Source organism: Lygodium microphyllum, chromosome 23 (assembly GCF_053477565.2).
Source record: "Lygodium microphyllum isolate KBCC chromosome 23, Lygodium_microphyllum_v1.1.10, whole genome shotgun sequence".
Taxonomy (NCBI): domain Eukaryota; kingdom Viridiplantae; phylum Streptophyta; class Polypodiopsida; order Schizaeales; family Lygodiaceae; genus Lygodium; species Lygodium microphyllum.
This window is the reverse complement of record NC_141157.1, coordinates 110,154,870-110,177,782: the sequence shown is the minus strand read 5'-3', so window position 1 is coordinate 110,177,782 and position 22,913 is coordinate 110,154,870. Positions and strand designations below refer to the sequence as shown.

Genomic DNA, 22,913 nt, shown 5'->3' with positions numbered 1-22,913 from the left:
CTATACTCAGCCTATGTACTCGACAAAGCAACTGTAGATTGCTTTTTGCTGCTCCAAGTAACTGCTGCACTACCAAGAGAGAACATGTATCCACTGGTAGATCTTCTATCAGACATACTCCTAGCCCAATCTACATCTGTGTATCCAAACACCTGTACATTTGTACCTACCTCATAGAAAAGTCCATAATGTAATGTGGACTTCACATATCTCAATATGCGTCTGACTGCATCCAAATGTGGCTTTCTAGGTACTTGCATAAACTGACTCACAAGACCAACAACGTAGCTCAAGTCTGGCCTTGTAATGGTCATGTAGATCAAACTCCCCACTATCCTCCTGAACATAGTAGGGTCTTCTATCTCATCCCCAACATTAGCACTCAACTTTACATTCTGCTCCAATGGGATTGAAAGTGGTTTGCATGTTGTCATACCATACTTGGACAACATATCCAAGCCATACTGTCTTAGGGACAGCCATATACCATCATCACATCTGATCACCTCAATGCCAAGGAAGTAGCTTAGCTCACCTAGATCCTTCATCTCAAACTTCTTCTTCAAAAAGTCCTTGACTTCAACAATCCCACTATCACTATCACTTGTAATAATTAAGTCATCCACATAGATGACTATGATGACCAAACCTGCATCTCCCTTTCTCACATAAAGTGAGTGATCAGCATCAGAAACATAAAAGCCAATATTGACAAGATACTCTCTGATCTTGTCAGACCATGCTCTAGGTGCTTGCTTGAGCCCATAGAGCGCCTTCTTCAATCTGCACACATACGTGGGATGCTCTAAATCTTCATAACTTGCTGGCTGATCCATATACACTTCTTCCTGCAAATCACCATGCAAGAAGGCATTCTTCACATCCATTTGTTGCAACCTCCAACCTTTGGATGCTGCCAAAGCAATCACACATCTAACAGTTGCCATCCTAGCAACTAGACTGAAGGTTTCTTCATAATCTATGCCATATGTGCAACCAGCCTAACTTTGTACCTACTAATAGAACCATCTCCATTGTGCTTAATCTTATAAACCCACTTACATCCAATAGCTTTCTTGCCCTTTGGCAATGATAATAGATCCCAAGTCTTATTGGCCTCTAATGCAGCCATCTGCTCATCCATTGCTGCATCCTAATGAGTATGACCAACAACATCCTCAAAATAAGTGGGCTCAACATCCTCAACTAGTTTCACCATATAAGCATAATGGTGAGCTGCGTAACCTTCAAAACCAAATCTTTTAACAGGGTATCTGACCCTGCTAGATTTGCGTACCACCGGATCACTCAATGGAGCCTTTACATTACTATGAGCTCTCTGTACACCTGGTGTCCTGACAGAAGGAATACCAAGCTCATCATCCAAGCTCTCTGAGCCACTGGAGTCTCCATCAAGAACTGCATCAATGCCATCTGACACTTTATTCTTTCCTTTGTCTTTACCTGTAGTGCTACTAGATGCACTAGAAGATGTAGAGCTACTTCTTAGTCTCCCAGACCAAGGACTACTAGATGATGTCTCTGGTCCACTAAGAATCTGTGATTCTTGCTTTTCAGCCTACACATGAGTGTCATGATCATCATCATCATCATCCAATGCATCACTACTAGATGCATACCAACTGCTCATTTCATCAAAGATGACATCCCTGCTCACTCTGAACTTACATGTGACAGGATTATAACAATGATACCCTTTTTGCTCTAAAGAGTATCCAATAAAGACACATTTTTCTGCCTTTGGATCAAGCTTCTTCCATAGCTCATCTGGCACATGAACATATGCAACACAGCCAAATACCTTCAAGTGCAATACATCAGGCTTCTTGCCAGTAAAGCATTCTTCAGGAGTCATCCCATGAACTGCAGCTGTGGGAGTTCTGTTCATAATATAAACAGCAGTATGAACAGCCTCAGACCAAAAATGCTTAGGCATATTCTTTTCAGCCATCAAGGCGCGTGCAACTTCTGCAATATGCATGTTTTTCCTTTCTACAACCCCATTTTGCTATGGGGTATACCTGCATGTGAACTGTCTCTTTATCCCATGAGACCTCAGAAAATCATTGAACTCATTCGAGAGGTACTCTCCCCCTCCATCTGACCTCAAGCACTTTACTTTCAAGCATGTTTCTCTTTCAACTGCAGCCTTGAAAGTTCTAAAGTGCTCAAACACTTCACTCTTTTCCTTCATAAAATATACCCACAGCTTTCTAGAACAATCATCAATGAATGTGACAAAGTATGAACTGCCTCCAAGAGATACATTTTGTGTAGACCCCCAAATGTCTGTATGCACAACATCAAGGATATTTCTGCTTACATCTCTATCATGTGAAAAGGGTTGTCTTGCCTGCTTACCAAACTGACATACTTCGCATACCTTATGAAATTCTGCAACTCTAAATGTAGGCAAACCTGTAACCAACCCTTTGGACTGCATTAATTTCAGCCTTTGTACATTTGTATACCCAATGCATTTGTGCCAAATTTCAATATTTGCAACAACGCCTTTTCCTTTAGCATACATAGCAACATTCATAGTAGGAATTCCAATATCCAGAGTAAACATACGTCCAACTCTACTTCCCTTTGCAACTAGCCTGCACTTGTCATTGAAGTCTTTTACAAAGCAGCCATTTGCATTAAATCTGACTTACAGCCCTTGCTCTACCATCTGACCGACTGACACCAAGTTCTTTGTATTAGATGGCACATCTAATACATCTGAAAAGCTGTTTGTCTTACCATCATGCAAAAACAAGGAAACTTTTCCAATGTGTGAAATTGGGTGGCATGAATCATCACTCGTCTGCACATAACCTGCATTTTGCAAATCCTGCATCTCTCCAAACGATTCTGCATGGCTGGTCATATGATTGGATGCACCTGAATCACCATACCAAACATCATCACGTGTTCCCTTTCCTGTAACAGCATTTAGCATATGCTGCATAACAAACAGACGTTCATTTTTGTCTTTATTCTATCGTGAAGACGATGTATAGTTTCCTTGCTGCAACTTACCACTACGAATATCATCTTTCTTAGCATAACATTGGGCTGCAATATGACATGTTTTGCCACAGTAGTGACACACAATACCATAGTTATTAGAACCTCTATTTTGCCATCCACCTCTTCCTCTAAAGCTCCCCCTGCCTCTAAAGTTACCACAACCTCCTGAAACTTGCATAACGCCAAATTGCTGATTCAATCTGTTTTGTTGGTTGTCACTACCACGTCCTGTACCATGGCCTCTTGAAGAGAACCTGCCACGTCCCCTTCCTGAAGTGGAGTAGAAAGCTTGGACATGTTCACCACTTCTTTCAGATGTCTCACTCTGCATGTTGATCTCTTCAGTGATCATAAGGGAGACCAACTCATCGAAATCTGGAAATGGCTTTCTAACATATACGGAAGTTACAAAAGACTTCCAAGCCTTTTCATTGTTAAGTCCACCCAAGGTAGACGACACCAAATCATCATCATCGGGCATTGCATCAATCGTTGCCAAGGCATCTGCAATGCTCCTTACCTTCAGTACATACTCATTGATAGACATCTTCCCTTTCTTCAATGTATTCGACTCTTGCTTGAGTTGAATCTTTCATGCCTTTGTATTTACGGAAAACATACTTTCAAGTATGATCCAAGCTGCATATGAATTCTCTGCATTTCTGATATGTCCCAGCATAGTATTGTCAATTACTGCAGATAGCCAATACATGACCTTTTTGTCTTTTGCATTCCATTCCTTCCGTGCCTTTGTCTCTTCTGCAGTTGGAGGATCACTCATCTCCGGCTCCTTTTCTTCACCTGACACAAACTCGTAGAGGCCTTTTCCAATAAGGAAGTTCGTGACACGGAACTTCCAAGGGTAGTTGTTCTTGTCGAGCTTCTCAATGATGGGGTTTCCACAGTTCTCTTCCATTATCACAAAACTAATAATAAACAGCAAGCAAATCTTTTGCAACCCTCGACTTGTAGTGCACAACAATACACCAGACAGCCTTTTTCACTGTCTGCTCAACAATACATGCAATATGCAACCAATTTGCAGATAAACCTTGTGTTTATTCGCTGGTAAACACCTTTAAACTTACATATCTGAAATCTGTAACCTGTGCACCTGTATATGGTAGACATAGCTAAAATTGCAGGGTATCTCGAACTGCTGTCCGCAACCTTACGGCTAAAACAGGGCCTGAAATGACCTCGGATGGCCAAAATAACAGTGGACAAGCCCTAAAGGGCTTGTCTATAGAATACCCAACGCTCTTCACGTACACCAAATCTCACTACAATCTAGGATTTTTGCTCTGCCCTGCTTCTGGTGCCTCCACAGCTACTGTCCAAGAGAAAGAGTGGAAGAATGGGAGAGCTTCTTACTCGTGGCTTGCTTGCTCAAACCTTGCTCCTTCTCCTTCACTTCAACCTTTGAAATCAGGCTCTCTCAGTGGCGTGGCTCTGATACCATGTCAAGAATCGCGTGGTGGGGGGACTTGCTCAAGATGTTACGCCGAACACACACAGAATGCACAAGGAGAAGCTCACTCAAGAGACAATAAGAGAGATGAAGGCCAAAACGTTTTCTTGCTGGTTTCTTCTTCTTCTTCCACACACTTTACAATATACAAAAAGTATAGATAAGATACAACATAAAGGAAAGTGGCCTACTAGGTCAAACAATGCATAACCGACTACACTAGTCGGCTGGCGCTATAAGTATGCCAGCTGTAAATAGGTGTAACAACCTGAATATAATAAGTAATGAGTCAGTGGCCATGTGAGAGTCATAATGACCACCAACATGCTAAGTGTAGACGTGTGGACCCATCTAACCAAGCGGTCCATCATTAATGTCCGCATGTATTGAGCTTGTCATCTCAACAGTTCCATGCTATGGTCAGCCCTCTCAAAAGAGGTAGTGATATCTTCCTTGTATGTCATAGTACACTATACATCTACATATGTAGTGGCCCTTTGCCTTGAGCTCCTTGTGATATAGCTAGCACATCCTATCCTCTGCATGAATATTTATCCACCTACTTGTTTCTCTCCTCAACTAATGGAAGGAGGGGTGCATCTGCCTGATAGTAGCCTGCATATATGTGGAAGAGATGTGTGTCCATATATTGTGGTTAGATAATAGATCCATCCTCAGTGAGGTGTAGGAAGTGGATCCGATAAAACTCCGCCTTGTTTTCTTGCCTTACTTTGTTTGTTTGTCTATCATCTCCTAGTTGTGAGCCCTAGATACGAACATAGGAGATCTGATTGTGTTCTGTCCAGCTTTGTTTGCATTTCTCCCCTTGGACACATTTTAGTGTGCATTTCTAGTGTTTCTTGGGCATTTCATAGCCTGCCTGTTGTGCCTGATGTTGTCCAACCCCAAACTGCTATAATTTTTTTCAAGACCTACCATGTCATCATTTGTGCTACATTCAATGCAATTAGACTACATTTAGTGTAGTCAAGCAGGTTTGGCAAGTTAACTAATCAATAGTCAACTAGTTTTTGGTCGCCTCTACTATTTATAGTAGTCACTAGGGCTAGAGCGGATCATTGTCTTTTTTCTTTTGAAGGTGTTTCAATAGTTTGCAACATTTTTCTCTATCTCCATCAAGGACTATAGGCTACACACTCTCTGTCTCCATCACTTTCATAGTCACACATGGTGCCATCATTTTGCAGCCTAATTCGATGCCCTTAGTGATGCCTTGGGCTACATGCAAGGATTGATTAGTCCATTGTATTCAGCTTTTCCTTCATTATTAGTGTAAAGTTCTCCTCTCTTCATGTTGTCTTTTTCCTTTTCTTTTTTCATTTTCTCTTTGTGCTCATGATCCTCTTCTATTGTGCACTCTCAAATGGCATCATCACCTACATGAGGACATGGAGTTTCTAGCCAAAGAGGAGACCGCATTGCTGCTAAAAACTCAAAATTTAACTTTTTTGCTATTGTAAATGCAATTTTTTTGTGCTGGGGGATGCTCAACCTTTGGGTGTTTGCAGGTTGTATGAAGATGTCTTATCACCAGTGCCAAGGCTTTGGTGAGGAGGTTTCCCATGAATCCTTTGAATAGTGGTGTGATTATTGTGATGAAGAATGAAGGTCACCCAGCCCTTTTGTATGGTCTCATCATTCACAATAGCCTTCTCCTCTCCCCCTCTCTCTATGTTTCACACAAAGCTTGCTCTATTGACCTTAAAATGCCTTACATGTGCTTGCTTTCCCTTCTTTATCCAAAGAGGACTTGCTAGATGGTGCCAACTATTCACTTTGGTCATGTAACATGGAATGCATTCGCGACACCTTTGATATTTGGGAACTTGTTACCCTACCTATACCCCATCCCATGGAGGATTCCAAAGAGGGATCGTATCGTGATGCCCTATGGGATTGGCTCAACTTTCAAGCTTGCTCTTCTTTTTCATGAGCTTATAGGATTTTATCCTAGTGTATGTGTACAGGTTAAAGACAAATGCAAAAGTGTGGCAGAAGCTATTAGCAGTTTGGTTAGCTCATGTGTGTGTCTAGCTCATGCCCAATATTTCTAGGCATTTTATTATGGTCATTATGATGTGCATTTGGGCATTTTATGCTATCTATCAGCATTAAATGCTAGTTGACTTGCTACCATTTATGGCATATTTTTGTCATTTATATTCATGCTTCTCCTCCTTGGTCAGTTATTCTCACCTGCAAGTTCTTTGGAGAGAGGGAGCCAGTGCCAGTGCCTACGAGCCAATGACTCACTATTGTACACATCATTCTCATGTTTGATATGTGGATTTCATTTCCCAGCATTGTTCTAAGTTCTCTTCATTGCAAGGTTCTTTTGCATTATTCTCTTCTGTCCTTGTGTTCAACAATTTATTACAGCATTTGTTTATGCTTCCATTGTTGCATCCACTTTTGACATGATATTAAATTTCAAGATCTCCATTTTGCATACTAGTTTCTATTGATTACATGTCTAAGAATTGCTCGTGCTGATCATTTATTGATTGTTGTTCCTTCCTTCGAGCTTGGTGATAGCTATCTTCTTCTATGATTATGCTCCAACTCATTGTGTTTCCAATTTTTGCTTATGTTTTTGCTTATTCGCTCCATTTAATAACTGCCTAATCTACAATTTGTTGTACATCTCTTGCATTTAATGCATTTAGTGCTGGGTGACATCTTTTTGACTATTTTTTTGATTTCAACATTGAGATTATTGTGATCAGCTCGTATCCACTACATGTGAACTCTATCATACAGCTTATGCTTTTGGTTTGGATGTACTCTCTCTCTCCTCCTCTTCTTTCCTTTTATTTTCTATTCCTATCCTCTCCAAATGGCTCCCCTTTTTTTGTTCCACTCATTGCAAATTTCATGGCCTTGATTATCTCACATGGAGTGCTATTATGAAAGCTTGCTTTATGTAGAAGTGGTTATGGTATCTTGTATTTGCAGCTTATGAGCGTCCTAATACTTCTCTAGCTAATTTTGATGAGAACAACTATGAAAAAGTTATGCTCACATGGGATATTGATGATGCCCATACATATTGCACCCGTCTTCCCTACATCTCCAAAGAGGTTCTTTCGAAAGTCACCACCTGCAAGACTTCTCCCATGATTTGGGTGAAGCTTCGAATGTTGTATGAGGCTCCTTCACCTATGCCATTACTCTCTATGGACAACTCCAACAGATGAAGTTCTTTATGGACAACTCCTGATGAAGTTCAAACCAAAGGATACTACTTAGTCTTTCTTATTTCGTGTCAAACATGTACAAGACTAGCTTCAACACATATAGTCTGCCCTTCCAGTGGCTCATCTTATGGTTGGGGATTGTGCTCTGCAAATTCCCTTTGGAGTTTGGAGGGGCCAATGCTTTGCAAGCTCAAACAAATATCATCGATGTTGCTTAAGCATGAGACATCGTTGTGATTACGAGGAAGGCTTCCATCACAAACTGGTGGCTCCAATGAGGCCTTTATAGCTTTAGAGAGGGGTGACAAGAAGAAGAATTTGAAGGCCTAGTGTTGTCACTATGGAAAGAAGGGACATTTGCACAAGGATTGCAAAGAGTTAGTGGCTTTGAGAAAGAAGAAGGAGACCAAGAAGAAGTAAGATCTAGACTCCTCTGTTGAGTCCTCCTCTTCCTCAAACTCCAACTTGGATCCTTTGGTGAAGGCCAAGGCCAAGGCATGGGCAAGGTCATCTTCTTCAGACCATGAGAAGGGCTTGGAATCCCCTCCTTCTACTTTCTAGTACAAGTGATGCAATCATCCCTTATAACTCTCTAGTACTAGAGAGATGGAGTATGTGAAGGAGGTGAGGTGAGGCATGCATAGGGCAACATGGAATGGCCAGTTTTGGGTCCCATGTCTCTGTTTCTCCTCCTTCCTATTCCCTGTTCCATGCCTATTCTATGTGACTATATAGCCACATGAAATGACAAATCATGGCATTCCCTATTCTCATTTCCATTTCCTATTTCTAGGTTCATGTTGCCATGGGTGTAGGTGAGCCTCATCTACATGGGCATATAAGTACACAAGTTCCACATAAGGACATCTCTGACACATCTGGCAGGCTCAAATCCTAGAGCTGGGATTGTCTTCCAGGTTCATGGCATTTGAGCTGAGTCACTTCATAACCACTGTGATCAATGCCACTAGTGTCTATTCGAATGTCCAGGGACATAACACTTCTCTCCTTCTGAATGATTGCCATCCTTAGCAATATCCTCAAGGATGGAGTGAGGAAAAAAAATCTTCAATGAATGTGTCGACTCCCAAGTAGCCTTCATCTTTAGGCGGTATTTCCACTTGACCAAATACTTGGGATAAATGATCTTATGGGATTGTTTAGTCCTAAGGTCAAGGACGAATTTGATTTTCAGTGGAACATAACACAGTATCCTCAAGCCATAGAACTTTCTCAATTGGAAAAACCTACTCACCTTGTCCTAGCTGTTCTTTCAAATAACTCACATGGAACACTTGGTGAACTTGAATTTCTAAAGGTAATTCTAACTCCTAGGATATGCTACTTATCTTCTTGGTAATTTAGAAAGGATCCCAATACTTTGAAGACAATATATAGCACTTGCGACCGATAGTCATTGAATCAGAGTTTTTTGGGACTTTAAGGTAAATCCACATGCCTTATTCTCTAGGAGTGCAATACTGGTTAGCATAAAACATGACATGGTCTTGGGTTGTTTTAATGCTTTCCCTAGCAATTGTCAATATCTGGTGCTGCTTATTGTGTAGAAAGTCAACTATGGACTACATTTTCACCCCCCTAAGCCCTGTGACAATTGGTGGTTTCAGCTCATAACCATACATAAGCATAAATGGGCTATAACTAGGAGCCAAATGCTTAGCACTATTATAAGGAATCTCAATCTGAGGAAGATAACACTCCAAATAAGATTGCCTATGGGAGACATATGCATGAAGCATATCTTCCATGGTTTGATTATTTCATTCCACAATGTTCCAAGGATGACATGGTGTCACAAGGATGTAAAAAAATTTCAGATGCTTTAATCTTGCTAGTAACATTTGATTAAGTTAGTAGTAAGTAATCAAATGTGCAAGGTTGATTGGCTCATGTGATGCACATGGCAATTATTTTATGGTAATAGTCTAAGGACCTACGGATGTCGTGGATGTCAAAGACAAAAGTTGTGATAAGTTAACCCAGTCAGGCTTTGGTGGTCAGATGGTGCTATCTAGCGTCATCATTATCTACTTGGCATCAACATTTGGGCTGCTCTCCCTATGTTAGATAGCTCCAACACTCTAAGATTTGCATTTTGCTACCCATGTCACTTCTTGGCATCAACAGACTGCAGTTCGCTCCCTCGACATTTGGTGATCATATTCCATATCTTTGATGGCATTAGAGGACTATGGTTTGCTCTCTCAATAGTTGTCCTTCACCTTTCAATGATTACTTTGATAGCCCACTGCCCAAAGGCCTACGTTTCTCTCCCTTCACTATGTTGATTTCCACATGTGCTACCGCCTAATTTAGATAGGACAGTGTAGTTATCTTTTGAGCTTCAACTCCATTGTATTAGCTTTTCTTCTCATAGCATGATTTAGTGCATCATCATCGTATTATTCTTGTATTTCTGAGTTGCTTTTCTCTCTCAGTGTTTGTTGTACACACTTTGTGTTACTCCCAACAAACCCTATTGTCTCTTTGCACAATCACTTATTTTGATATGTTATTAAAGTATACCTGTTATTTTTGACATGGTATCAGAGCGCAAGAGCTTAGAGAGCTAAAAACCATGTTCACCAAAGAAGGCAAGGAGAGTTTGCAAGTTTCGCATCATCTACTAATTTCCCCCTTCATCTCCATTGCATCACCAAGAGACACAGATACCCTTCTCTTCCTCTCCCACCCACTCACCCTTCATACACTCCGATACGATGACTTCTCCACATGCAGATAGACAAATCACAGGGTGCTACTCTTCTTGCATCACCAGAACCCCCTTTAATGCTCGATGACATGGACCTTTACTCCCTACCCTGTTGGAGTACATGCATCTTTCCCCCAACACTCGTTGTGACACCTCTCCCTTCTGGGCCATAGAGTTTATTTTGCATCGACTTTTAGATTTTTATGCTTGAGGCAATAAGATGCATCTAATGCACACTCTAAGCCCTTTTGATCCACAAGAGCATCGACTAGTACCATGATCTCCTCGCAACCACCCCAATGCGCTATGGAGATTGCTTTTACTTCTTCTAGGGTTTTAGGAATGTCACCTCGGCAACCCGCAATTCTGCAATCTGCTTCCCCGAGAGACAATGATTGTTGGATATCATCCCTTGGACAGTTTGCTCCCTCGAGAGACAACAAATTTTCAACAAATTCCTTTACTTTGACTTTGCAGTTCGCTCAACTAAGAGACAACAATTGTTGCACACCCTTGGCTCATGAGCCTTGCCTTTCCCCACCCTCGCCTACTTAGGTTTGAGAGGCCACCTCTGGTAGTTCTTCAATATCTCCGATACCCCAAATACCTTCTTCCGCATGATTGACATCAATTCCTTCGTCATTAGATGATTCAATGTTCATATCAATTCTCTCACTCAACATCCGACTACTAGTATGTTGAGGGGCCATGTGCTGCAAATTAACAATCCAATAACTACCATTAAAAGTTATTTAGAGGGTGTATAATGCACAAAAGAGGTACTAAAATTGGCATGCACGTAGTACATACTTGCAAAGAAGGCACTAATGATACCATCTAATTTTTGCAATGAAAAATGAATATAATATTTTATATATATATATATATATATATATATATATATATATATATATATATATATATATATCGGCTAAAACATGAAGCTCATTTGATGTAAGCCATTCCACAACAATCATATTCATTGAAGATTTCTTCATTATGTGAATTGAGAGTGTGAATTGTCATGTGTTGCTAGCCTCTTTGTGCATATCTCGTTGTGCTATGACCGATGGTGTTCGCTATCTACGAGGGCATTCAATAAAGCACCAACCATGGAGTCTATCTCTTCACAAGTATGGAGATGGTGCAATGAAGTAATGATGATCTGAGAGAGAGAGAGAGAGAGAGAGAGAGAGAGAGAGAGAGAGAGAGAGAGAGAGAGAGAGAGAGAGAGAGAGAGAGAGTGTGTGTGTGTGTGTGTGTGTGTGTGTGTGTGTTCTCTTTGGTGGCTGTTGCTCATTCCACATTTATGTTGTTTTACTATTGTATTGTTTTGTACTCTTATATTGTTGTAAAACAATATGATAGTACAACAAGAAAACAATAAAATAGTATCACAGTACAATAATAAAGCAGTATAACAATACAACAGTAGAACAATAAAGCAATACAATAGTATAACAATAAAAAAATAAAAGAGTATAACAGCACAATAGTAGAATAGTACAACAGTAAAACAATACAATTGTACAACAATAAAACAATAAATCGATAAAACAGTATAATAGTACAATAGTACAATAGTAGAACAATAAAATAGTGCAAAAATATAATAATAGAAAAATAAAATAGTACAATAGTAAAACAATACAATAGTACAATAGTAAAATAATAAAACAATACCAAAAGTATAGGGTAGCATTATAGTTCAACCCTTACACCATTACACCTATTCTTAAAAGCATACACTTGCACACCTCACAAGAGTTAACCTTGCACAAATAGCAAGGTAAGGTGTCAAGTCAATTTATTAGGAGGGGTTTATAAGCCTAAATCAAATGGATAGTGCAATCGTCTCATGTAACGCTAGAGAGTATATAATCACTACATATGTGTGAGAATCCTTATAATTGAAAATAGTTAAAGAGGTGTAAGAGTATTTAAGAATTGTAAGGCATCCTCTAAGCTCTACAGCTTTAGGCATTTACTTTCATTTTTAAACCTAAAAGCATAGACAAGCACACCTAGCAAGAGTGCACCATAACACCACCCTTGCACCTTCCTAGCTTTACACCTTTACTCTCAAAGCATACACGTGCACAACTAGCAAGAGTATAGCCTAACACCACCCTTGCACCTCCCTAGCTTTACACCTTTACTCTCAAAGCATACACGTGCACAACTAGCAAGAGTATACCCTAACACTAATGTGACAAGACCACAACCTATCACCAAGCTAGCAAGAGTATACTCTAACACCACCATAAAAAGAGTACACCCTAACACCATGCTAGCAAGAGTATACTCGAACACTACCCTAACAAGAATATACCCTAACACCACCCTAACTAAAGTACAACTTGACACCAAGCTAACAAGAGTATACCTTGAAACCACCATTGTGGCTTTACAGCTTTAAACCTATTGCTAAAAGCATATGCCTACACACCTATTAAGAGTACACCGTGCACAGCTAGCAAGAGTCGAGTCTGACACCATAAGAGTAAAGTAGAAAATTGATAGTGCAAAAACATGGTGTAAATTTGTCAAGATGTAAAGTTGTATGAGATTTCTTATAAGGGTTTGAATATCACACGTAAAATCCTTAAAGAAAATTGTCATACCAAAAGCTTTTTGGCCTAGAACAACTCTTTCTAAGTTGACTATCTCAATATCATTTAAAGTGATCACCAAAAAGGGTTTCTCTATAAAATCAAATAAATAGTTAATAGTTTGAACAATAAAAGTTGAAGCTTTATGAGGCACCCCATGGAACCCAATCTCCTAAAAAGGCACATCAAACTCTAGATCTAGATCTTTAAACTGAGGCTAGAGGTCCCTGTTGGGGGTAAAGGCGCCTCCGCCGTGCCGCCCCGTGTATTACTACACTGACAGTACCCGCCACTGCACACTGCAGGTGGCGAGCGCCCGTCACGTCACTTTATTCTTTATTCTTTTAGTGACAGTTTGAATAAAGGAAGGCCCGGTCACACATTGTGGCTGTTGGAGTTCCCATTTCTTGTCTCTCTCTTTCTTGCTCTTGCTCTCCCGCCATAGCTCGCGTGCAAGCTTCGATCCTTCTCACCTTTCAACTGGTATCAAAGCTTGGCATTCTCTTGCTCGAGCTCGACTCGGTGCTTCCCGACCTTCTCATCGACTCGCTTCACGCATTGGGTCTCCATCCCGGCAGCCATAGCCGACCTCTTGAGCTCCCGACTCTCCCCGGCTTCCCGAGCTCCATCTTGGCCTTCTTGAGCTTCATCAGGGCCTTGCCCTTGAGGTATTGCTTCAGCATTTGCAGGGATTTGAGTGTATTCTCATATTGAAACAGGGCAGGAACAAAGGGCAGCCACTCTTCTTGAGCTCCATAGCTCATATCTTCCTTCCCCTTTGCATTGGGCCTTCATGGCTTGGTATGTGCCTACCTTGGGCCATCATTGAGCCCCCCATTACCCCCTTTTCAGCCCATGTGGAGCAACAGCAAGTTCAGCACCAATAGGGCAGATTGCATCATTTTTTTCCAGGCTGTGAGCACTCATCTACTTCAGCTCCACACTTGGCCATTGCTTCTTGCTCTCTACCTTGATCAAGAGGGCTATAGACTTCATGTTTGATGTCATTCAAGCTTTGGGCATTGGTCTTGATCATTCGGGGCTGATCTCTTCAGATTTGGGACTATCATAAACTGTCATAACAGGCTGAAAACAGGCCAGCACCATTGGCATTAGCATTTGTTGCTTATACTCCATTCCGGTTGTGCTATTTGATGCCCATATGCGGTCTACATGATGCCTAGTGCCTTGGGAATGTATGCACATGATTATGCCATGATTTTGGCTTGAAATATTGGCTGATTTGGGACTATTATTTACTGTTATATAGTGCTGGAAACAGGGCAGCCACACTTGGCATTGACATTTGATGCTTATACTCTACTCCGGTTACCTTGTTTGATGCACGTATGCAGTCTACTTCCTACCCGGATGTATTGGGGATGTATGCATTTGGTTTGACCATGATTTTGGCTTGAATTCGGGGCTGAAATCTACTGTTTAGAACAGTAAATACATGCTAGAATAACAGTGGGCTGAAGGTACTTTACAGGCTTTGGCACTTACCTACCGATACCGGATGTATGCTTTGAGCTTTGGCATGATGTCTCTGACATTTGGGGATGGCTTGGAGCATATGTATGAGATTATGGGATGCTTTTGAGCTTCGCATTAGCTCCGTCTTCACTGGCATTTGGACCGACTTGGCATGCTCGTGGACTGCCTATGCCTCATGTCTTTGCTTGACAGTTAGGCTTTTGCATTACATGCTTTGGTTCGTGACATATGCTATTTGGTTCGTGTATGCCATACCGACATTTGGAGCTTGGATTTGGATGTATTTGAGCATTCCCGGCTTACTTGATCACTGATCTTGGTTGCTATTTGGATGTCATTGAGTTGACCGAGAGCTTATTTGGGCTTATGTATTGCTTCATGGTTAATACGACTGGTGCTTCATGTATGTCATGCTCTCTTGGATGCGCTTGATGCATAGACATGGTCACTTATCACTGGTGCTTTCTCTTGGGTTGTTTGAGCTTTTGAGCTTGCTTTGTACGCCTTTTGTGCCAGTGGGAGCATTTTACATGCTTGCTTGACCTTTGACAGTTGCATGCTATTGGAGCACTTACATGTATTTGGAGCAGTTTATGTCTTGAGCAGCTACATACGCATTGAGACTTTGGGATCATACTCCGATCTTTATGGATATGCATTGATGTACTCTTGGTTCACAGGATGCTTATGAGCTGAGTCTCATATTTGGATCTTTCTCTTTGAGCAGACACCTGTTGTGTCAGGTTTTGGCAGTTACAGGAACACTTTGCCTAGAGTGTCTGGGGGTGTGCCTTTCATTGGCAGATGTTATTTTGACATGCTTCGGTGTTGAGCTCATGTTCTTTTCACTGTCATTGGCCTTGCTTATGTCCGTTTCATACCGGCTTTGGACCTAGCATTGTTTGCTTGACATTGGATCCTATTTTGGGACAGTTTGCTCTCTAGACTGCATACCTGCAATTTATTACAGCAAGCAGTTATTGGTGGACTGAGGTGTACTTTTCATGCTGAAATATCCTGATTTGGTGTACCGCACCTAGTACTAAGTGGGCAGCAACTTTTGGCACACTTTGCTCACCCTTTGGACCCCGTTTTGGTCATTTTTGGGCAGTTTCTGCAGTAAAACAGCAAGCAGTTTTGGACTATTTGGGCATTTCCAGCCTGCATAATGGCATCATCTTCGCATGATAGTGCCATCTTTAACATTACAAAGTTGGATGGTACCAACTACTCTTATTGGAAGAGTCAAATTTGGCAGGTCTTGGTGCAGAAATCTCAGATTAAGCCACTTCGGTTGAGTGGGGAGCAGCCTGAAACTATGGACAATGACGATTGGCTTGAACTTGATGAGCTATGCAAGTCCACGATTGTATTGTCTCTCACTGAACAGGTACATTATAATGTATTTGAGGAAGCACAAAGTGCATGGGATCTATGGAATAAGATCAAGAATCTTTATGATAAGAAAAGTCCGGCAAGTCAGATGTACTGGTTGAAGCAGCTTATGGATCTGCGCATGAAGGATAATGCGACTATGTCTGCTCACTTGAGCCAGTTCCATGCTATACTGAAGAACCTGACTTCGCAGGATATCACCTTTGGAGAGGAAGTAACTCCTCTTTTCTTGCTTGGGACTCTGAATGAGTCATGGGATGTTTTCCGTACTACTCTTTGTGCCTCTAGTGCTACTCTAAAATTGGCAGATGTTGAGAGTGCTCTTCTTCAGGAAGAGGTGAATCGCAAAAACTTGGATGCCTCTCGTGGTAGTCATGCTTTGACAGTTAGAGGCAGGAATGACAGGTATGACCGTGGTAATGGCCGAGGCCGTGACTCGCAGAAGGGTCGGTCTAAATCTCGTGGCAAGTCGCGTAGTAAGTCGCATGGGCGCAATGCAAATGTCACTTGTCATCATTGTGGGAAAAAGGGCCATATTAGACCACAGTGTCATGAGTTGCGCAATGAGAAGCGCAAGGATAAGGGGAAAGATAAAGTGCAGGAGAAGTCCTCTGATCGCAGCATAGTACCTACGAAGTCCAGTGTCAAGATTGAGGAAATTAATGTCACGCAGACTGAGGAGTCCGATGGTGGTGATGAGTTTATACTTGCAGCTAGTTCTTCTGATGCTTCACACTTGACTGAGACATCTAGTATGTATGCACAGTGCTGGTTATTGGATTCCGGAGCATCCTTCCATGTGACGCCTTACCGTGAGTGGTTCCACTCTTACCGCACTATATCTGGTTCAGTCAGACTTGGAGACGACAGGTCTCTTGACATTGTGGGCATGGGTGATATTCAGTTGCAGTTTTCCACTGGCAGTTCATTTTTGCTTAGGGATGTACGTCATGTACCTGCGCTTACGCGCAGTCTTATGTCTGCAGGACAGCTGGATGATGCAGGATTTCATGTATGTTTTGGGGATTCTGCCTGGAAGATTACTCGTGGCAAACTTGTGCTTGCTAGAGGCGCCAAGTCTGGCAGCCTCTATCCTCTTGTTGTATCTGGGTCTTCTGTAGACCATGTTTTGGCAGTGGGCTCTATCCCACATGTATCACTTTGGCATGCCCGTTTGGGGCATATGTCTTTAAAGGGAATGAAAATGTTATCTGGTTTGCAGTATCTTTCGCCTTTGGATTATGCATGTTTTGACTCGTGTGATCATTGTCTTTATGGTAAGCAGAATAGGTCTACGCATAAGAAATCGGGTAGGCCACGCATGAGTGAGCCCTTGGCATTGGTGCATTCTGATGTTTGTGGGCCTATGCCTTGCATATCTATGGGTGGCGCGAAGTACTTTGTTACCTTCATTGATGATTTTTCTAGGAAAGTGTGGGCTTATCCCATAAAGCAAAAGTCCGATGTCTTGGCAGTCTTTCAGCGTTGGCTTGCTCTTGTTGAGAACCAGACTGGGTATAGGCTGAAATGCCTTAGGACTGACAATGGGAGAGAATATGTCTCACGTGCTTTTTAGCAGTTTTGTGATGACAGGGGTATTAAGCGTCAGTTGACCGCCCCTTACACCCCACCCTAGAATGGTTTGGCTGAGCGCATGAACAGGACTATTCAGGAGCGTGTGCGCTCTATGCTTAGCCATGCAGGCCTACCCCAGAGTTTTTGGGCTGAGGCAGTTAGTACGGCAGTGCATGTCATAAACCGATCGCCTTCCAGTGGATTGGATTTCCAGGTTGCAGAGGAAGTTTGGGCTGGTAAGCCACCCTCTTATGCGCATCTCCGTGTCTTTGGATGTGAGGCATTCTGCCATGTGCTCATGGACAAGAGGAGTAAATTGGATCCAAAGAGCATTAAATGCATATTCCTTGGCTATGGTGAGTCAGGAGAGATGGGCTATCGCCTATGGGATTTGCAGGCGCGGAAAATAGTACGCAGCCATGATGTCGTCTTCCATGAAGACAAGATGCACAGGCAGCCTGAGAAGGTGGTTGTAATCTAAGGTTTTGGAAAGAAGATGAGAGGTGATGAAAGTGTGATATAGAAGAGGGTGGGATCAAAGGGAAGTGAGAAGATCCGCAGAGTGATCTTTCAGGAGGAGCCTAGAGCTCCAGCACAGCCAGTAGTACAGCCGGCAGCAGTTCCTCCACAGGGCCAGGGTGTTGGACAGGCAGTTAGACAGGCAGCAGAGCCTGCGGTGAGACGGTCTGCTAGAGACAGACGTCCACCTGACAGATTTCAGCCCTCTATGCATTATGTTTTGGTTACAGATGCAGGAGAGCCTTTCACTTATGATGAGGCTATGCGCAGGGGTGACAGTCACTCCTGGGAGAGGGCTATGCAGTCTGAGATAGACTCCCTGCATAAGAATGAGACTTGGGATTTGGTTGCCTTGCCTAAGGGCAAGAAGGCTTTGCCATGCAAGTGGGTGTACAAGCTGAAAAGTACCCCTGGACACCCCAAGCCGGCATACAAGGCTAGATTGGTAGCAAAGGGTTTTAAGCAGGAACATGGTGTGGACTTTGATGAGGTCTTCTCTCCTGTGGTTAAGATGACCACCCTGCGCTTAGTCTTGGCTTTGGTTGCACAGCTTGACTTAGATCTATATCAGATGGATGTCAAGACGGCTTTTCTACATGGGGACTTGCATGATGAGATCTATATGGATCAGCCTAAGGGCTTTGCAGAACCTGGCAGGGAGCACCTAGTGTGCAAGTTGAAGAAGAGCTTGTATGGCTTGAAGCAGGCACCTAGAGAATGGTATCATAAGTTTGATGCCTTTATGCAGTCACAGGGCTACAGCAGGAGTGCTATGGATCCGTGTCTTTACACGAAGAAAGCCCGTGATGGCAGTTTGCTTATCTTGGTACTCTATGTTGATGATATGCTGATAGTAGGGAAAGCTCATGATGAGCTAGATGCTCTTAAATCTTAGTTGAAGAAGAGCTTTGAGATGAAGGATTTGGGACAGGCCTCACATATACTTGGGATGCGCATTAAGCACGATAGGCATCAGGGACTTTTGTATCTCTCACAGCGGGAGTACATTCATAAAGTCCTTGAGCGCTTCCGCATGCAGGACGTAAAGCCTATTGGCTGTCCATTACCTTCTTATGTGAAGGTATCACAGGTCGATTATCCGCAGACAGATGAGCAGAGCGCTGAGATGGCCAAGATCCCTTATGCTTCAGCCGTGGGCAATTTGATGTATGCCATGATAGCCACTCGTCCAGATATTGCGCATGCAGTTGGTGTTGTGGCACGCTATATGGCTACACCTGGCAGCAGACATTGGGATGCCGTGAAGGGTATCATGAGGTACCTGAAGGGCACAGCAGATATGTGTATTTGCTATGGCAGCCAGGATACAGGGGTCGTGGGGTACACTGACTCGGGTTATGCAGGACATGCAGATAGTAGGAAGTCCACTTCTGGCTATGTATTCACCTATGCTGGAGGGGCTGTCTCTTGGATGTCCAGGGTTCAGAAGTGTATGGCTTTGTCTACCACTAAGGCCGAGTATGTTGCAGCCACTGAGGCTTGCAAGGAGGCCATATGGTTAGGCCGTCTAGTTGCTGACCTTGGGATTGATGCTACACCTACACTGCATTTGGATTCTATGAGTGCCACTCAGTTGGCTAAGAATCCGGTCTTCCATGCGAAGATGAAACACATTGAGGTGAGGTATCACTACATACGTGGTGTCGTGGAGGACAGGTATGTTGACCTTGTCAAGATCTCCACTGACGAGAATCCTGCAGATCTGCTCACGAAGAGCCTCACTACTGAGCGCTTTGCCTTCCTCAGGAGGTTGATGGGCGTTGGATGAGATGTCGCCTTTCCTCATCCCTTGTACCTATGTACATTTGTACTGTCTTTTATTTTTTCTTTTCTCTCTCACTAGGGCAGATTCGCCTTTAAGTGGGAGGTTGTTGGGGGTAAAGGCGCCTCCGTCGTGCCGCCCCGTGTATTACTACACTGACAGTACCCGCCACTGCACACTGCAGGTGGCGGGCGCTCGTCACGTCACTTTATTCTTTATTCTTTTAGTGACAGTTTGAATAAAGGAAGGCCCGGTCACACATTGTGACTGTTGGAGTTCCCATTTCTTGTCTCTCTCTTTCTTGCTCTTGCTCTCTCGCCATAGCTCGCGTGCAAGCTTCGATCCTTCTCACCTTTCAGTCCCAAAGTCAAGACACTCTTTACAAAAAGGTCAAACTCATTTGTTAAATGCTCATCCTCAATCTCATCCAGATCATATGTGCTACATCTTCCCCCACCAAGTGGTGAACTATCTGCATCTCAACAAAGAATTGTACATATTTGGTCTTCTTGTTTCCAACCATGATAAAGTTATGCAAGTGTAGGTGAAGGGGAGTAAGCATCTTCTTTTTAGCCATGCCTGAAAGAAGTCATGCTTGATATTCTTGTACCTAATATCAACCTTCTCATCTGCTTTCATAATGGTAAATCATCTTGACCAATTTATGTGTGCATCTAATGATCCAAACAACTTTTGCCCTTTCCCACCAAAGACAAGCCTTATCCATAGATCTGACAACCTAATAGGTTTACCTTTTGAAAGTTGGAGTCTTTCTTGAGTCAATAAAGTTGGAGTCTTTCTTGAGTCAATAAAGTGGCCTCTTAGCCTTCTCTAATTCCTTTTGTGCAGCATGGCATCTCAAAGTCTTGATTAGATGAACAACCTCGTTAATATCTCTCACATCAATGAACCTAAATGATACTTCCTTAATCACTACATAAATGTGAGAATCCTTACAATTGAAAATAGTTGAAGAGGTGTAAGAGTATTTAAGAATTGTAAGGCATCCTCTAAGCTCTATAGCTTTATGCATTTACTTTCTGTTTTTTACCCTAAAGCATGCACCAACACACCTAGCAAGAGTGCACCCTAACACCACCCTTGCACCTTCCTAGCTTTACACCTTTACTCTCAAAGCATACATGTGCACAACTAGCAGGATTATACCCTAACACCACCCTAACAAGACTACACCCTTACACCAAGATACCAAGAGTATACTCTAACACCACCCTAACAAGAGTACACCCCGACACCATGCTAGCAAGAGTATACTCGAACACCACCCTAAGAAGAATATATCCTAACACCACCCTAACTAAAGTACATCCTAACATTGAGCCAGCAAGAGTATAGCTTGACACCACCCTTGTAGCTTTACATATTTAAACCTATGTCTCACATTACTGGACCTAAATGACACTTCCTTCTCATATAGATTGCACCATGGAAGTTTTGTGATGCTAGGTTGATGGCAAAGTATCAAGCTCCAAGGACAATGAAGATGATTCGAGTGAATGAATGGCCACCATCCTGTTGTCTGGTGACACTCTTGATAGTAGCAATATGGAATGGGACCGTAAGACCGTACATGGGTGGAAGAATAGACTCATTCTTCTGGTCCACTTGAATCATCAACTCCTTTGAAAAGGGGATGTCATCTACATTTTGATAAGCTATCAAATCCTCTATGGTCCTAAGAGTGCCTTGGCCATCACCTTGCCGTAAATCTCCCACTACAAGCCTCCTAGCACTCTCTTTATTTTTCTTAAAAAATTAATAACTAAGGAGCCATTGCTCAGAATAGAAGGCAATAAAAAGGAAAAGTGTCAAGTTCAAAGGGACAAACAAGATTGTAATGACATATTCAATTTCAATGAATGTAGAGCATGTTTACATGGAAGATCAATAAAAATTTTTAAAAAATACAAAAGACCAAGGAAAGACTCCTGAAATAACGGGTTAGAATAGGATGGGTGGGTGAGGAAGGGACCCCCGAAATAACGGGTAAGAATAGGATGGGTGGGTGAGGAAGGGACCCTAATAGGGCATAAATAAAACAAGATATCATTTAGTGATCAGATAGCGGTGTGGTCATGGCTATATGTAAATAAGACGCGCAAGGATGTGTCTCCACACTTAAAACATAACACATATATAAACTCAAGAGGTAGGGCTAAAAAACTTGGCCCATTCACTTCGTCGTCATGGACTGTTGTTGACATGCTGAGGATCGAAGTCATTTGCAGGAGGTACCATGCTCATCACAGCACACGTCCAGCATGGCAGTGACCATGTAGCAACACCCATGGATATAGTATCGTTGATGACAAACCGGTTAAGTTGTTGGCAATGGATAATATAACACTCAACTCAACAAGCGCTCGTGTGAGAATGATAGATCAATCACTCACCCCATGGCTCACATCACTCAGAGAGGAAAGAGAGAAATCCCATATCTCACACTGGGTTGAGAAATTGACAAAGGGAATGATATAGAGGGAGTATGCCAGCATGCACAAGTGATGGTGCATCTGTATATTCCAAGCTATCTAGCATAAATGCGAGAAGGAAGGCCAAGGAGCCTTGCAATGCAGTGCCCAGAATAGAGTGACGAGTCCAGTGGTGATAGCAAAGGCCTGTACCGTGTGTGCATAAGGAAATGGAAATGTACCTAGTGCCAATATTGTAAACATCCCTAAATCCTCGCCTCTCAGAGTTGATTGAAGTGAAAAATCAATCACACTCAGCTCCCCCTCAGCTGCCTCACGCTCCATTGATGAATTCAAGAGGGCAATCCATAGTCACATCGCCATCCATTTAAAATGAAAGCTTTCATTACTCAAAGGTTTTGTCAATGAAGAGCAACTTTGTCTTATATCGATGATGTCAACTAGTGTCAGTTGATGAAGAGGGGTACCCAAGCAAGTAGCCAACAAATCATGAACTTGTTTTTCATATAGAAGAGGTCATCTACTATGAGAGGTTAGACACACTAATAGAAGAGTAGGACACATTGCAATAAGGGAGGTGGCTGTTGAACTGCAACTTTGAAAATTTTCAATGAAGA

At 42.3% G+C, this 22,913-nt stretch overlaps 1 pseudogene; it reads right to left on the bottom strand.

The window, feature by feature from the left end:
- LOC148016614 (FACT complex subunit SPT16-like) overlaps positions 1-22,620 on the bottom strand; it is a 142,659-nt pseudogene extending 120,039 nt beyond the window's left edge.
- Between the last annotated feature and the right edge of the window lie 293 nt (positions 22,621-22,913).